Source organism: Sphaerodactylus townsendi, linkage group LG10 (genome assembly GCF_021028975.2).
Source record: "Sphaerodactylus townsendi isolate TG3544 linkage group LG10, MPM_Stown_v2.3, whole genome shotgun sequence".
Taxonomy (NCBI): Eukaryota; Metazoa; Chordata; class Lepidosauria; order Squamata; family Sphaerodactylidae; genus Sphaerodactylus; species Sphaerodactylus townsendi.
In genome coordinates this window covers 51,116,627-51,134,707 of record NC_059434.1, presented here as the reverse complement: position 1 = coordinate 51,134,707, position 18,081 = coordinate 51,116,627, and positions in this window count along the sequence as shown.

The following is an 18,081-nucleotide window of genomic DNA, read 5'->3' as shown; positions in this document are numbered from 1 at the left end:
CTGATGGTATATATCAATATATGGCCATGGCCAAGTAAACCTAAAGGCTAGCGGAAAGAAGTCATTGAAAGCACCTGGTTGGAAGACTACTGGATAGCTCTGGGTTTTCAAAAATGAAAAAGATTCCCTGCCTGAGAATCAAACACTAAATGAATCCCGACAGTTAAATCCAGATTGGGCAGGTCAGGTTTATTTTGTTGTCAATGAAACATGTTTTTCACATTGGCAGAGGTGTTTTCTTTGTTATACTGGCTGTCAGGTCTTGTTCTCATGCATCTAAGGTCATTTTGGCAGAAAGACACTTTGACCCCTTCTGCACATGCAAAATAATAACACTTTCAGTCCACTTCCACAATTGTTTGCAAGTGGATTTTGCTATTTTGCACAGTAAAGTCCAGCTGCAAAGTGCATTGAAAGCGCATTATTCTGCATGTGCGGAAGGGGCCTATCATAAGTTCGCTGATTCCAATCCACTTGGAGGAGAATCTCACAAGTTTCAATGGAACTTCCAAACTGTTGCGCTTTTAGATGGAGGTGTTAGCATCTTACAGGATCTGATATCTCCACAGCGCCTGGCACTGGCACTGATCCCACAGTCCTAAGCTTATGTTCAGGAGGTTTTGGCTGTTTATATGATAGGCTGGTGATGTGATTGCTGCAACCAACCTGAAGCACCTAAGGTTCCCCCCTCCACAATTAAATTATCCACATTTGTGTGTTGTCATCAGTGCACTGCAGGGTGATTAAAAACAAATCACAACCGGTGTTAAAGTTTCCTTCCCTAGCTCATTGACTGACAAAAGGTGTTCTGCAAAGTTGTATCAGAAAATCCTCATAGCACTCCCAAGAGGTTTTTTTAATATATATATATATAAATGACACCTATAATTTACGGCTTGAGGTGCCCGCCTCCTCCTGCTTCACAGTAAGGCCAGTGCTGGGCATCTGACCTCTGTGCTAACACGATTCACTTTTTGATTTAGCATGTCATTTGCAGAAGCCTTGGATGAACTTAGTTTTTCCACTCCTAGTGACCCAAACTAGTCTCTCTGGATGGAAAACAATGAACATGTCAATAATGTGTGACATACAATACTTAGAAGCATATTCTAATAAACTACAGGACCTTTCCAGACAACCCAGCACCCTCCTCCTGTCTCAGCATTGGCCCATGCGAATAGCAGTGTATTGTTTTCCAAGTAATGGTTAGAAAGTAACTTTGCCACAGGGACAGCCGCCTTGCAGCAGTTTGCTTTGTGCTACTTTAGCTTCATGAAAGACAGTGCAGCCAATAAATACATTAAAGAATTCCAGAAAAGATTCCCGTAGTGATGTTTCAAGGGAAGTAGAGTTATTTGTTGCTTTTTGTGGGTTTTTTAAATTAGTACCGATGAGTGTTTCAAAATGATGAAGTCAGTGCCCAGCTAAGGCGATGATGTTTTTAAAATCAAATAAATATATAGGGATGGGGAAAGTCATGGTCAGTGATGTCATACTATTTAGTGCTTCTGAAATTCATGCAACTGTATCATACACACAGCTGTGTAATATGTGTTATGTGTGTTATGAGAGGAATTTAATATGTGTTATGAGAGGAAGGGAAATGTCTCTCTCCTGAGTATCTAGTTTATTATTGCTTTCAGGAAAATGCGCTTATTTTTTTTGGGACAGACAGACGCTGTACTTATAGCTGAGGCAAAGCTGTCTAGATCTCAAGAAGCACATGACTAACATCAGAAAAGCCTTTATGGTCAGAGAACCACTGTATCTGTAGCTTGTGTCATTACTAGCTCTCAAGACACTTGAATCATTACTAATATACGCTGCCATGATAACATTTTTGATTTTGGGGTGGAAACAAATTGCTACTAAAGATTTCTTCCTGGTTCATTCCATTTGAACAGTAACCTGGGCTGGAAGCGATTACTTTAAGGCCATGCTCCTAAGTATCCTTCAGCACAAATAGGCTCAGTGGGAATTGTTTCTGAGTGAATGGACTTAGCATCAGCATGTTAAGCATCAGATATGAGTGCTGAACAAGCTGCTGTTTTCTGAAAAGTGCGTAAAAATACTATTAAAAAGTACTGTAAAAATACACATAAGATTGGTATTGATTATTATTGTTTACTTTATTTATATTCCACCTTTCTCCCAGTGGGAACTCAAAGTGGCTTACACAATTCTCCTCTCCTCAATTTTATTCTCACAACCCCATAAGGTAGGTTAGGCTGAGACTATGTGACTGGCCCAAAGCCACCCAGCATGACAAAGTGGGGATTCAAACCTGAAACTGCCAGATTTGATTATACTGGATACAGTTGCAGAATGAGTATACTGGTGGTGCAGGGGCAGAGTGAGGGGGAACTGCGCCAGGGGCATGCCTGCGCCCTGCCACATCTCTGCTTGCCCCACCCCTGCACCAGTGTGCACCCGGTGCATCGCACCCACCTGCTCCCTTGACTCTACACCTCTGTGGTGGTAGTCCCAAAGTTAGCAGAACCAGCTATTTGTTAGAGCTTGCCAGATTGAAAATACTGGATTTTTTTTTTTTGCAATTGACTTATTTATAAAAGCTTTTTTGGGGACAAATATGGCTTTAGTTATTTTAGGCAGCAGTATCATTCTGGCTTGCCTATTTTGTTTGTGTTGGTTTAGCATTATATTTTTAACATGTATTTCTTGGTTTGAGAATGTTTGAGATGAACAAACTCCAGATGCAAGATCAGCTAGTGCAACTCATCCCTGAAGATTCCTCAGAAATGCAATGCAGTGAAAGAAAAAGAGCAGTCAAACTAATTTCCCTAACTTTGTTGCATTGAGCAAACCCATTATAACACATTTGCCTCTTGCAAGTCTGAGTTGTGGTTCTGAGATATGGCTATTGCTGCTGCCAGTGACAGGCAGAATCTTGGCACAAGAGCATATGCTCCAAGCCAGTAAAAAAAAGCAGAATTCTGAATTTATAAACCACTCAATTGTCATTTTGTAAGAAATTGTATAATTAAAGACAACATGAGTCCAAGGTTGTGGTTATCTGACATGAAAATGTTTATACATCCAATCCTATATAAACTGGGGTCATTTTCAATGGAGTGATTGAAAAAAGTATTATTAACAACACAGAATGTTAATGTCAGGCTTTGGCAGGCTAGAATCTGGGATTGACTCCTTCTCCAGGGTCCCTTCAGTAAGTGTTCTGTTCCCCAAGCAAACTAAAATCAGGTGCCTTGCACTTGGCCAAAACAGAGTGTAAAACCCACAGACAAATAAGTAACAGTTCAAAAACAGTTTAATAATACTGAAAGTTTAGGACTCTGACTCCTCCCAGGAAGTCTAACTATTAAAGAATACTTGTGATGCTGGAAACAATTGGAGATGGTTTGAAGAGCTTGCAGACACCAACTTTTCCTTAACTGCTTCTAAGGAAGTCTGTGCTCCTTGCTTCTTCTGAGTTCTCCCGGTGGCCTCTAACTGGACTCTGTCTCCTTGCAATTCTATTGGAACTTGCTAACCCTGAGTTCTATGGATCTCTAACACCTTAAACATCTGAGATGTTACTGTCTCCAGCCTTCCCCAGTCACTTGAACAGGAACTGCTAACTAATAAGAATGCTATAGTGCTTTGCCTTTAGATGGCTTCTTAAAGGGTCTGGTCTAACTAAGGTTCCCTCCCACAGAAAATTGGACATAAAGCAACTAAACCCATTCTAACTAAGGGTACAACTGAGGAAAATAGTGGGGGTATCTCTAGGGGCATGACAGTAAGGTTTGCCCTGGGGAAAGAACCCCAGAAGAGAGTGGGATTGGGTGGCAGTGGGGTTACAGCTCCCACCTCCCTCTCCTGCCAGTAACCTGTCCCTGGTTGCCTTTCTCCCTGGCTGTCCCAGGATGCATCTTTTAAAGGGCTGCCTGAAATGGGACAACTCTGGCTTCACCCACTCCCTTTATCTTGAGGGGATGGGTCTATGGGAGTGGTGGGTCCTAAGCCCACTGGGACCCCATTTCCTCTGCTCTCCAGCAACCCATTTCCTCTGTTCCTCCTCTCCAACAACCTTCCACTCTAGCAGCCCAGCATCTCCTCTGGCCCCTGCTGATGTAAGGAAGATGCTGCAGCCTGTTCCTTTCCTTGCCTTCCAAAGAAGTCTCCCTGGCTCCCACAACAGATTAGGAGCAAGCCTTTACCTGTGGCAGGTTCTTGTGCTTCTCTGCCACTCCTGTTTTCTCATTCCACTGCTGCAGGCCCTTGGGATTTGGCTGCTGGCCAGTCCCTGGCCTGCACAGTGTCTCTGGGCATTGCAGCCAGCTGGAAAGCTGCTCTTATGGCAGCTTCTGGATCCTCCTTGGACAGCTCTCTTGCCATGATCCGAAAGCCTCCCTCTCTTCAGAGTTAAATGGAGGGGACAAGAGGTCTAGACAGTTAACCTGGACAGTTATCTTTATGTGAGCTTCCTCAAGGGATACGGTATACAATATGAGGCTCCAGAATACTCAGTGGAAGACTAAGGACCACTCTGCACAGCAAATGTATAGCAGGTTGCAGTTGGGATAAAGTAACCCATTTTTCTGTTCTCGCATTCACATGCATCCATGCAGGCTTCAATTGGAGCCCACAGAAACAATGCTTCACACCAATGCATAGCTATGTACAAATGAACCCCCACAGCCATGCTAATGTCTCACAATGTGACCATCTGCACCTGTGTGGCTATGCAAATATAAGCCGTGAAATTTTTAAAAAGGAAAATGGAGGCGAATAAAGTGCCTCCTGCGGCTGCATCCCAGGATTTTTGGACAGACTCGTAAATATCTCAATTCTCAAGAAACCCGGTTTGGGAAAAATAACATGGGGCAGACTTAATTTTAGGGGTGGGATCTGTGCAAAATTCCCCTTGAACCCCAATAGATTTTTTACAGTTCTAAATCTGTCTTTTTTGACCCATGAGAATGGGCCTAAGGTCATGTGGAAGTCAAAGGACATTTTTAAAAAATGCATAGCCTTCCTCTGGACCTATTTTTTGGAGGGAATGAATGATTAAAAATTCTTTGCAGATTCCACTACAGAGCATACATTCAACCAGGTTTTGTCAAAGCCAGCTCTTGGATTGGGTGATGTAGCAAGATATAAGGAGCTCATGAGATAATTTCATACTAGAAGTAAAAACCAAATTACCTCTCCTTCCCCATTTTAAAAGAAGTGACATATATAGAACAGAGGCTGAAAGCAGGAATGATATCCCCTCTTGAATCTGTTACATAATGTGTAGTGTTACTTGATGGGTAGGTCAGTTCTTCTGAAAGACAAAAGTAAGCAATTCCTGGTTATTTACACTAATGAAAAAGCTCTGGCACATAAGCCTCATGACCACTTCTCTTTAAAGATAGCAACCAGAAGCATGTTGTTCAAAACAACCATCTTAATGCATTTTCATACATGCTTTCTTAATGAAAGGGAACACCATATGAAAAGAAAATAAGTCACAAAGTGATTGGAAGAGATACCCATGATAACTTGCTTCATAATAATTCAAGAGGGAAAATATACTTAAATAGAATGACATCTGCATTTGTGCCCTTCAAATAAATTCACACAGCACTTTAGCTGCACAATAGTTCAGTCTGAGAAATAGTGACTTGACCCAGCTTAGGTATGCCTATTTCATACATTTCCCAATGTGTGGCAAACTCAGATTTGTTACAGAGTGCGCTGTCATTAAATTTGTGAATGAATGTACTTGTATGAAACATTGTTTTGCACATAACTCATATTCATACTTTTTAGGACTACCCTTAAAGTATCTTAAATGTTATGAATGAATTAGCCCTGGATACTGGACAGGATTTGAATCCAGATTGCCTAAAGCCAGCATAGAACAAAACAGTTCATCATTTGACAGGCTGTTGAAATTAGGAGCATAATCATCAGACAAATGTATTTGATTTCAAAGCACTATACAAAAAATTATGTGTTAAAATTTTAAAACTCCACTATCAAAAGTAGTTTCTGTTTTTTAATGTATCCTAATCCAGCTGTTTTCAGTCATTGCACACTAGCCAAGCATATGACACATGGTTCATGGAAATGCTCTATTTTGCCAGTTATATACATTACTTCATTTCCCCTTCAGTGGTGATTTTCCTGGTAGTCCAAGTTCTCATAAAAAATAAAACAGCCATGCAGCTGAAGAAGACCTCAGCAGCTCTGTTCCTGGAATGTGCTCTGTTGCTGTCACCCACACAATGGAGGACATAGAGATGGATACATCAGTTGTTAAAGGAAATACATCATTCCTGTTTCTCCTGGGGCCATTTCATATATTACATTAGCCATGTCGAGGCTTCTGTGTAGCACTGGCTCCAAGCACTGGCTTTGCAGGTTGTGGGGGGGGGGGGGGGGAAGAGTTCCCATGCTGACTGAACACCAGTGTGGGCAGTCCACACAATAGCCAGCCCACATGATGAGCCATGCAAAGTAGTCTTCATACAGGATTCTGTGCTGCCAGAAAACAAATCAGGAAATGGAAATGGGCATTCAGCATAGACATGGTAGCTTCGATTTTACTTTAGCCGATGACATAGTTTCCGCTGGAAACTTTGTAGGAATCCCCACTGACGATTAAATGAGTGATACATGAAATATCCAGGTTTCATGCAAAACTCCCCACCGCTTTCCTGCCAATCACAGTTCTGGCGCTCCTTGTCTGCCTTATCATGTGTTTTTCCCGGACCTGGATGGATGTACACTTTTCTAAAAAAAGTCGTGATGGATCCGGATCAGAAGGGAGTGGTAGGGAGGATCGGAGGGGTTGAATTTCCCACCATTGAGAGTTATGTGGAGCCTCCCATCCAATCAGGGCGCAGTGGGCTATGCGTGATGTATGCGCATCCCTTTTTTTAATTTTGCACCCGCAAAGGCGACATGGACACGGAGCAATGTGGGACCATTTTGTTGACCTCTTTACAAAGTATAAGGCAGAACTAAACTTCGTGCCCACGCAGTTGCATGGGCATGAAAGGTCTGAGCCATGCAGAAACAAAGCTTTGCTTAAACAAGCCGCTCCACCGTTTCTGCTCCAAGTCAACCCACACATGCATGTGCCAATGTGGCTCCGGAAATTTTTTTAAAAAAAAATTCCCACCCCAACTGAATGCAACAGCCAATCAGGATAGCTGCTGAGTGGATTGCGCTTTCGATTGCATGATAGTGGGGATTCCTGCATTGCTGCTGTGATGCTAGAAACCAGGATAGTTTGCCAGACACAAGCTGCGGTGGGGAGCATGAAACCGTGATGAAAAGGTGCCGATTCTTTTGAAGCCTGGTTGTATCTAGATTCATTTTCTCAGTGGGATTCCACATTTAAAGCAGCTTTTTTTTGGGGGGAGGGGGGAACTGTCTGGATGTTGCAATACAGAGATCTGCATATATACCCATTTTGACAGTAATGAGAGAATGAAGCCCAGTTTCAGTAGCAGTAGTTTTTCTGTTTTACTAATATATTTCTTGCACAACTTTGCTGTGCATTAGACAGTGATAAATCAGTTTAGGCACCAAAAGAAAACAAATGTGTCCTCCACTCCCGTTTTCCTAGAACAAAGTTTTCAAGGGGCACATGTAGTAGAGATGTCATTTATGTATTTGGCAAGAGACAAGCATTTGTGCAGACAAGGCTGCTTGGCTTTTGAAAGTCTGGCTTCTATTATGTGTTGTGCACAATAGTGTCATTCTGCCTCAGAAAGTAAGTTGTGACATTTCATGTTCAGCCTCCATTTCAGTTACATAACACTCTGTGCCAAGATAAGAGATGGACATGCTGGTGTAAACAAGTGATTTGAGCAGTGTTTGGATGTGCTTCACAGAATAGGACTAGGCTCAAAGTATAGTAATGCCCCAGTATATGTGGTTGAGGAGAAGGGGAGACAACTTTTGTTTCCAAAATCCACTCTGTTTACCTCATCAAGCGTCATCTTGTACCCTGAATTGTTACAAATAATATTGTCAGAGGACAACTTCTCTTCCCTTAAAAAAAAACCTTAGGCTTACAAGCCTTTTTCTCAAAGGTCTACATTAGATAGAGGAGAGAGAGGGGGGGGATTGGGGTGAGAAGAGTAGAGGAAAATCCATAGGCAGAGGAGGAGGGGCAGGTAAGCTTCTTCAGCTACTTCAGTGTTACAATGGGAGAAAAGGCTACTGCCAACCCTATGAATGAGAGAAAAAAAGGTGCAGGGAAAGCAGCTGGGATCTGTGAAGAGGAGATAATGACAAAATGCACTGTGTGCAAGGAGTAACAGCACAGTTTTAGCTCCCATCCTGGCAGGAGGCTGTGACACATTCCAGGAACTCATCAAAGCCCATTGATGTTTGGAGCTCATCAGAGCTCATTGAACACCAGGCTTACTCCTTTTTCCAGGCAGTAGTAAACCAGAGAAGAAAAAGAAGAATTTGGATTTATACCTCCCTTTCTCTCCTATAAGGAGACTCAAAGGGGCTTACAAACTCCTTTGCCTTCCTTTCCCCACAACAGACACCTTGTGAGGTTCCGAATGAATTGTGACTAGCCCAGGGTCACCCAGCAGGAGTAAAGGAGCAGGGAAACAAATGCAGCTCACCAGATAAGACCCCGCCGCTCATGTGAAGGAGTGGAGGATCAAACCCAGTTCACCAGATTAGACAGAATAGCCTGTCTATAAAGCTGTAGCAAGAGAGTGGAGAGTTTCCTATATGCCGCTTACCCCAAAGTTCGTGAATGGGACAGTATTATGGCCCACCTCCTGAGTATCATCTTCAAGGGCTAGCCAGCGCTGGTCTCCTGTGCTCTCAGGCTGGCCTAGCTGTTACAGTTCCCCTGCTTAAAAAAACCAGGGAACAATAATTCATCACAAGCTCTTCTAAAAGCTAACCCAATTAATTTTGAAATCCTGGCATGATCCCAGTTGTTAATAAGAAATGTGCATAAATGCAGCTTTGATCCTTAAATATAAATAGGAAGTGCAAAAAGGGGGCAGACTGAGATCCCCCCCCCTTTTACAGTTAATTAAGCTCTTCTTTCAGCAGCTGTAGATCAGTTCGATTTGGTTTTTGCACAGTCTGTTTCTAATGAAAACAAACCGGTTTGGGATCTCCTGTCTGAATAAACTCAAGACACTTGGGAGAACTTTCGATCCAAATCCAGACTTTGCAGGTCTGCTCAAGAGGGGCATCTGGTAATTGGATGACTATGGCTTATTCAGTTCCCTGAGTCATTCTTCAAACATTCCTGGAAAGAATTTGACCAGCTGTAATTGCTGTTTATGGACAGAGAGTCACTTCCAAGAGATTAACTCTCATTACTGGTTGGAAAGCTAATCGGCTTCTTCCATTCCCATCACACCGATTGTTCACTTTGCGCAGCTTCCCTTCATGAGTGGAGACTTATGTGGCTCATAACATTTCAGGTGGCCTTGTCCTTGTCCTTGATAAGCCTCAGACTATCTGGAAGCTTCAGAGTTTGCAGTGGCTGTCCAGCATAAAAGAGATAGTAGTCCTGAAGGAGGTTCAGTTAGCAGAGAGCCTGGGTTCAGCCTTATCTGCTGAAGACAAATGCCTGTCCCGTATTCTCAAAGGCAGCTAATTGTGCCAGCCCTTTGGTTTTCAGGAATATTTTGAAAAAGGCAAGGGATATTATATAATACTTGGAGACTTGTGTGTGTAAACACACAGAGCAAAATACTGTATTGGTCAGAAAGGCATAGGAGGCAGAGAAGATGTGGTGAGAGAAGAGCTGACCATGAGAGGGGAAGGGGCAACAGACATAGTTATATGCCCCTTCTGGCTCTTCTCCCAGCTGAGGTGATATCATTAACCATATTAACAACCTGCTAGGCTATAAAATCCTGTCAAATGACAGGTCTGTCACAGGAAAAAAATCCTGGATGAGAGGCCAGTGCTGGTACATATCACTGAGACTTCCTTGTGGGAGGAGGAAAGGATTAATCTCTCCCAGCTAGGTCTCCCAGAGGTCTTGGTGCTACATCAGCATAGGTCTTGAGCGCAGGAAGAAGTGTCCCTGTAGTCTGGGAAGACTCTATTCCCCTAGCATGGTCCCCATCTAGGGTATTTGTAGTTTTGATGCTCTTTGCCTTATATTTGGATTGAGAAACAGGACTGGGATTCTGTTGATGTAGTACTCATGCCCCTACCCAGCAGGCCCCCCTGAGCTGAAAGAGGAAGTCTTGAGAATGGTGTTGAAGCCCACTGTGATGATTGTCCTGAGAGACTCCAACATCCTTGTCAAGGCTGTCTTGTCAGGTACAGCTCAGGATTTCATGGCTTCCATGACAATCATAGGCCAGTCTCAGGTAATAATTGGTTCTACACAGGTCACACTCTTGACCTGGTATTTTGTTCTGGGTAGGAGGAATGGGATCTGAAGGGGGAGGAATTGACGATGATTCCTTTGTCATAGAGCAATTGTTATTTGTTTGGGTTTAGACTTACAGGGATACTAAGACACTGCATAGGTGAGGGAATTATTAAAATGATCTGTCCCCATCACCTCTGTGTCTGTACAGTGTAGGCCAGCACAGCTATTCAGGGTGGTCAGAGGCCTGCTGGGATCTGGCTTGCAGGATGAGGTGGACAGCTTTGGCCATTTTGCTCAACATTTTGCAGATAAAATCTCTTGCATCTGTACCAATGTGGATTCTACTTTAGAAGTGACAGGGTCAGATGTTACCAGTGTGTATTATTCAGGACACATTTCAGTTTATTCAGTTTGAGGGTTGTGGACAGGATCCTTGGAAGCTTGAGCTCTGCCACCTGCTTGTATGGCCCTTGCCGTTTCTAATGACTTGAAGCTGCCAAAAGAGAAGGGGTTAGCTGACTGGGTTCAGGAAGTGGTTAATACATCCTTGAGATATGGGGTGAGTCCTCTACCAGTTCATCTAACAAGTTGCTGGGAGGTATCGGATCCTGTGGAGCATTCTGGAAACCAATAGGATCCATTGGTATCTATGAGCAAGCATAAATCCACTCATTGCCTACAGGGAGGGACTGGTATACCCAAGTGAGCTTCAGGGCAAAATGATCTGACCATGACAGTCTATCAGTAGAGACCAGACTTACATCTACCCTCATGCCAAAGATCAGATCAAGTGCTACACATGTGGAACCTGAAACAAATTAAGAGAGTCACAGTGCTGCCATGGAAGATACCGTGTCCATAATCTGTGAGGCAGCAGCTATGTCAGCATGGATGTTGAACTCGAAGGCCCAGCTGCCACACCTTCCAATTGACTTGGCAGGGAATCTGTTGGTGAGCTAGGTGGCTGGTATACCAGATTTCCAAATTTTCTTCAAAGTCCCACGTCATCACAATCAGTAACAGGAATATTTGGAGTGGGGAGTGCCCTGCAAGAAAAAGACTCCCAAATAGGTATCACCCCCCCCCCCTTTGTCTGGGACTCATGGAGGATCAAAAAACCCACAGAGGGGGGCTAGTTCTTTCAAGGCAGCTGTTTTGCCTTCCCTCACTCAGGTCTGTCTGAATAAGGATCTGAAGTTTGCTTTTCAAAATGGGCCATCCCAAATGACATGCACTTGGCCCTACTTGCATGGTATCCAGCCCAAAGCTTCATTTTCTTGCAAGATACTCTCGGGCGGATTCCGCATGGGACAAAAACAGTGGTGTGAAAACGGGGTAATAGGGTTTACACCGTTTTCACATTGTTTTCATACCGCTGTTTTTGGCCCATGTGGAATCCACCTCAGTCTTGCAACTCATACTTAAGACCACTTAGTGGATTGATTTGGTCAAGATTATTTCTCAGGGGGTAGTCTTCTGGTGGCAAGACTGCATCATACAGGGTGACCTAATACTTACTTCAGGATGCAAAATCGAGTTTCTTACTCATTTCTGAAGATACAGTTCTGCAAAACTGAAGTTTTGGGCTAGACACAAGTTCACCTCATAGCTGACAGTTATTCAGGAGTGGGATGTCTGCTCTACATAGAATTACTTTGGACTAGCCCTCCCTCCCCCACACACGTTTCCTTATTTACACACCTATTTTCAAAAAAATATAATTGGCATGAGAAAATAATATATTTGGCATGGGGCACTACACTAGAGAGAGTATTGCACAAAAATAATATTTTGGGCTGGGCATAACGTGAGCACATCTCAAAGAGTCTCCTGATATTTTATATAGGGTGATCCAATATTTTAATTTGTTTCCTTAATTACTTCATTTACTATACTTATATTCTCTCTGTTTTCTAAAGTACTTGATACAGGTTTCAGGACTCAAACATTGGAGGCCATTTCAGAAAGCACTGTGTAGCATAATTCCAAGAATTCACATTTGTATCTTGCAGAGTGGTGTATGTAGTTTTCCTCTTCTCTACTTTACTCTCCCAGAAGTCCTTTGTCTTCAGTGAGTTCCATGCTTGAGAGAGGGTTTGAATCTAGGTCTTTCCACTACTTGTCCAGTATACCTCACCATGACTGACAGCTCATGTGCACGGCCCCTATGTGCAGAGGCAGTGTCCATGCATACACTCCCTTCTTGTGATTGGGGACAATGCTTTCCCAAGTCACTAATTATGGAGAGAGAGCATGCACCTGGACCTAGCCTTCACAACTGGGCACTTTGTTCATGACCTGGCAGCCATGCACAACTAAGGAATGCTTGTATCCGCTGTCTCTCTCAGCGCATGCATTGAGGCATTGTGTCTACAGACCTAGTGAATCATCTGTATGCCAAAACAGCCCAGGGAGTAAGGTCTGAGGAAGCTGATATTACTGTACAGCTCGTGATGTCATATTTATCTCATAGCCAAAAATGGAAGGAATTTCATGCAACTGTTTTGAATAGTTATTTTGCAGTGAGGGCCAAGGAACAGTAGAAGACGCAGAGATGTGTTGAATTAATTGGCATGATCTCACAGGGAACTATGGAAGGAAATTAAATATGCAGGAGAAAGTGTTCAGTGAGCAGGTATGTAATGAGGAAGCAATTAATGGGAATACTACCAAGACAAGTAATAACTATGGGAACAGTTGCTTGAATAAGAGTCACAGAATATTAAGTGAAGTTATGCATTTTCCCACACTTCAGCCTCCTGAAGGTTCATTTCATAAAGTCTGCAATACCAAATTTTATTACTGTTATCCTGGGAAACTGTGCAATAGCACCACCTAGTGGCAAATGCAAAAATAAACTTTCCATCTTGAGTTGAATTTAGTATTTCATTGCTATAATGTCTTCAGTTTATTACACATCTCTAGACATGGGTGTAGGGTGACTACTTCAGCTTGTGTAGAACTAAAAAACATTTTTGTTAAAGTATGGATCAAAAAAGGAATGTGGAATAGGTAATCAAGAAGGGAGATACCATAGCTAGATGTTCTCGTTAACAAGGGTCCAATTGACCATCAGTGGTAAGTGGTCGGGAGACCAGTACTGATGTTATGACAGCGGGTGGATGGCCTCAACCAAAAGCCCAGTGGAACATCTCTGTCTTACAGGCACTGCAAAACTGGACAAGGTACTACAAGGCCTTGGTGTCAATAGACAGAGAGTTCCACCAGGCTGGAGCCAGGGCCAACCTAATGTCCTTAAGGCCAGGGACCACCAGTAGGTTCCCAGAGACCCTTCTAGGCAATATGGGGATGTGCTGTCTGTAAGATTTGAGGGTCCCAGACCTCATAAAGCCTTGAAAGTTAACCTTGAACATGACCAGGAATTCTACTGGCAACCAATGCAGCCTATTCAAGAACCTGGGGGATGGGGAAGGAGAAGGGGCATAGGGGTGATTTTCCATCCTCATGTGATTAAATGGCCTCCGCCCAGGGACATTTGTCCCCATATGTCCCTTTGGCATATACGCCCCTGTGTCTCATTGAAACTCCAATGAAGAGCCTGGTCACTGCATGTTGACCCAGTTTTAACTTCTGGATTAGACTAAAGGGCAGACCTGTGTAAAGTGAGTTACAGTAGTCTATCCTGGAGGTGACTGTTGCAGGGATCACTATGGCTAGATCAGTGTGGGAGGAGTAAGGGGCCAACTGCCTGGCCTGGTGAAGATGGAAAAATGCCGTTTTGGTCATGCGTGTGACCTGGGCCTCCATTGATAAGGAGGACTCCAAGATCATACCCAGACTTTTGATCTTCGATGGACTTAGCTTCAGCCTACTTTTCATCAACAACCAGCCTCAAAACATTGTTGCAGAGCATCTGCAGTGGGGGCCGACTGGCCTTCCATCAACAGAATGGGCCGGGTGTCATCAGTGTACTGGTCACAACCCAGACAAGCTTGTGCCAGGGGTCACGTATGAATGTTAAACAACATCAGGGAAGGAAGAGCTCCTTGTGGCACCAGGCATTCAAGTGAGTGCCGCTGGGACATTCCCTCACCAAAGGATACCAGCTGTCCCCAGCTCTGGAGAAATGAGGCCAGGCAATTCAAAGCTGTGCCAAGAATTCCAACATCACCAAGGCAGTGGGTCAAAAGATCGTGGTCAAAATATGTGGTGAGATCTAATAACACTGGCAGAGCTGACCCACCTCTGACCAACAGAATTGCAGCTTGTTCATGATGATGACCAGCACGATCTCCATCCCATGACCACCATGAAAACCAGACTGCAAGGGATCCAGCAGCTTTGTATCCTTCAGAAATACCTACAGCTATTCTGCCGCTGCTCTCTCAATTACCTTGCCCAGAAACGAAAGGTTTGAGACTGGGCAGTAATTGGTAAGATCCATTAGATCTAAAGATGGTATTTTCAAGAGCAGGTATACTATTGCCTCTTTCAGCCTCCCTGGAAATATTTCTTGCTTAAGGGAGTGGTTGACAATCTCCAAAAGGTGGCCTCGTAGTTTCTCACGACCAGTTTTTGCTAGCCATGAGGAGCATGGATCAAGAGGGCCAGTAGTAGATTCTATGGTCACAAGTACTGTATCTACATTGGGCTGGGAAAGTAGGGTGAAATGGTCCAATATAAGACCAGAAGACAGCCAAGAGCTCCAGTTCCCACACTGTATCAACCACAGCAAGGAGATCTTGGCAGAATGACAAGACTTTGTCTGCAAAGAAGCTCGCAAAAGCAAACTATGGGACAAACATAAGAAAGAAAAAATTTAAAACATAAGCAAATGAACACAAAATATTATAGAATTTCGCCACTTTTAAGAGCTGTCTAATATGTGACAAAGATATAACACACACACAGCATAGATCATATTTTATTTGACACACCTAAATAAAAGAGGGAAAAACATTTGAGTCCCCCCCCCCCCCGTTTCCAAAGAGGTGGGGCTAGCAAACTGGAGCATTTCTCTTCTTGCTACAGTTGAGAAGAAAAGTTAACTCACACCCGTTAATCTATGCAAGATATTGGGTTGTCAGGTGGGTGAGCCTTTCAATCTCTTATTACCTGTAGGTGTGACTCAAAGTTGGCACTCTCTTCTAAGGCAGTTTGGAAACAGAGAACCTGCCTTAGATTTCCCAAGAACTACTGCCTTTGAAACTGGAGGCTCTACTTTTGGGCTCAAGTCTGAGAATTTAAAAGGTCCAAACAGGTGCCTCATTTTACAGGAAATGACTGCAGTTTGCAGGCCTAATTTTGCTTTAAGGGCATTAATTTCCCTACAACAGGTGTCATGGCTAACTTCCTTCTTTTTCTCTTGGCTACTGGTCACCAAGAATTGTGCAGCCTTTTGAGCTATATGGAGCTGCATTTCTAGCTCCTGATTTCTTTGTTCTAGCTGTTTGATTTTGTTCTTCCAATTTAATGGTGGCAGACACATTGTTATTCTTGTCCACCATTAGGTTGAAGTTCTCTGATTGTAAAGTGCCAATTTCAACTAGGAGAGCTTTGTTTTTGGTGCTCACTTCTTTAAATTGCTTGGCACCCTCTTGCAGGTGAAGCCAAAGGCCCCATGAGGTTGCGACATCCTTTTTTGATCTGCATCATTTCTTTGCCTCACAGTGTGCCTGGAAGACATCTCTGAGCATAGCGAGAAGGTGGGACAGTGAAACAGTTCTGTGTTCCAGTGATTCCTTCCCTTTTTCGCTACTCGTGTCTCACTTGAGTTTGCTACTAAACAGAGATTCTTTTCTGAGCATGGTGACGGCCTTCCTACTGCAACAAGCAAACCGCTCAGATGGGATAGAGCAGGGGTAGGGAACCTGCGGCTCTCCAGATGTTCAGGAACTACAATTCCCATCAGCCTCTATCAGCATGGCCAATTGGCCATGCTGGTAGGGGCTGATGGGAATTGTAGTTCCTGAACATCTGGAGAGCCGCAGGTTCCCTACCCCTGGGATAGAGCAAGCTCCCTGCCTAGGAGGCTCTATTCCTTGATGTACCATTCAGCTCCTTAACGGCTACCTCACACAGACTGGTATTCCTCCGCAACTGTGAATCTGTGCAGGGTCTTTCCTGGCTCAGGGACAGATTAAAACGCTGGAACCCACTATCTGGTAGGATAACGCAGAGAGGGAGATGAAATGATCCTGAACTTACTTCTGTTTGTCTGGGGGTTACTTTAGAGCAACAGAAGAAGGGGTCAAGGGTTTAGGAATCAAGCTGAGGCAGAGTCCTTTTAAAAGTGGCTGGATTTTTGGAAGGGAGGGGTACCTAAGCTCTGCAGTTTGGGATTTTCCAGCAACCCTTAAATTATGGCAGGCCTGTCACCTATCCTGATGCCCAGGTGTCCTTTCTCAATGGCACTGCGGAATCTATTTATGGCAGGCCTATCACCACTCCCAGGGCACAGGCGGCCTTTCTCAGATGGCACTAAGAAATCTAACAATTTATGAGAACCCTTGCAAATTACCTCAGCATTTTGGGTTACAGTGGTATTGCTTCTGGGGAAACTGCGAGTGACATCATGCCTCTTCAAGAATAACTGTAAACTCTATGGTAAAACCATACAGTTTCCAGGGATTCCTAGAGAAGACTGGCATCACTTCTGGTTTTTCCCAAGAAGTGTCATCATGCTGTTGGACCAAAGGCCTTTTTTGTTTGTTTGTTTTTCTCGTGCTGTGGCTTTAAGCACTAGCAAGAAATTCAAGATAGGGGCATGTTTGGCTGGCTACCTTGTCCCTGTGTCACAGACCAATGCAAATCACGCCCCTACAGTGCTGTAAAAATGAGTTCCCATGGGAAACTTGCAGAGGATGACTGTGAAAGTCCCTGTGGTGGTGAGCTGTTAAATGTAATATCCAGTTTGCCTCACTTATTATAAGACAGGGACATAGCAAATGGCATTGATGTGGGCAGATCTTGGAAGATTCAGACTTTCTGAATCTTGGGTGCCACCCTGGCATTGCGATACTCTTTCCCAAAACATCACAGCAAATCCGGTTTGTGAAAAATTGTAGGAAAGACAGAAAAAACAGGGTAAGGAGGCACCATGATGCTGTGGGGAAGTGGGAAAAACACTTCCGCAAACCATCCAGTCCAGGGCAAAACAACCTGTGCATATGTGGTTCACAAGAAGGTGCGGCCTAAAATACTTACAGAAGTTTTTATGAAGAAGATGAATTGCTACTTGAGAAAGAAAAAAAGTTATTTCCCCTCAAACTTAATAACTTTAGATAACATGACCTGTTTAATATCTGCCTTCAAATATGCTTGAATAGGATGTATCTCAAACGTGAAGGTTTTCTCCCTTTCATGCTGAGACAATTATATGCTTTCAGAAATCAATTCTTCCCACATTAGGAATAAAAGAAATTTTGTTCACATAAGGATATACTAATTGAGCTAAAATATTCCAAGGTCATTTCATTATGATTAATGAATATATAAATGCCTACAAGACCTGCAGATGAAGCTGGCAACATCTCATATATATGCAACAGCGAGGGACAGTATCTGAATAAGATGCTTGAATGTGCATCTAGATTAGACAGACTGAAGTAGTAATGTATTGGCCCAGAAACTTAGGCTTTGGCCGCGGTCTGGAATCCACCTTGAGTGCTGTGGTTCCGGGCTGCATGGCGGCCGATGTTCTGTAGCATTCTCTCCACCGGCGTTTTAGCCTGCATCTGTGGCTGGCGGAGTAGCGTCGGGAAAAATACTACTAGAAACCTGCA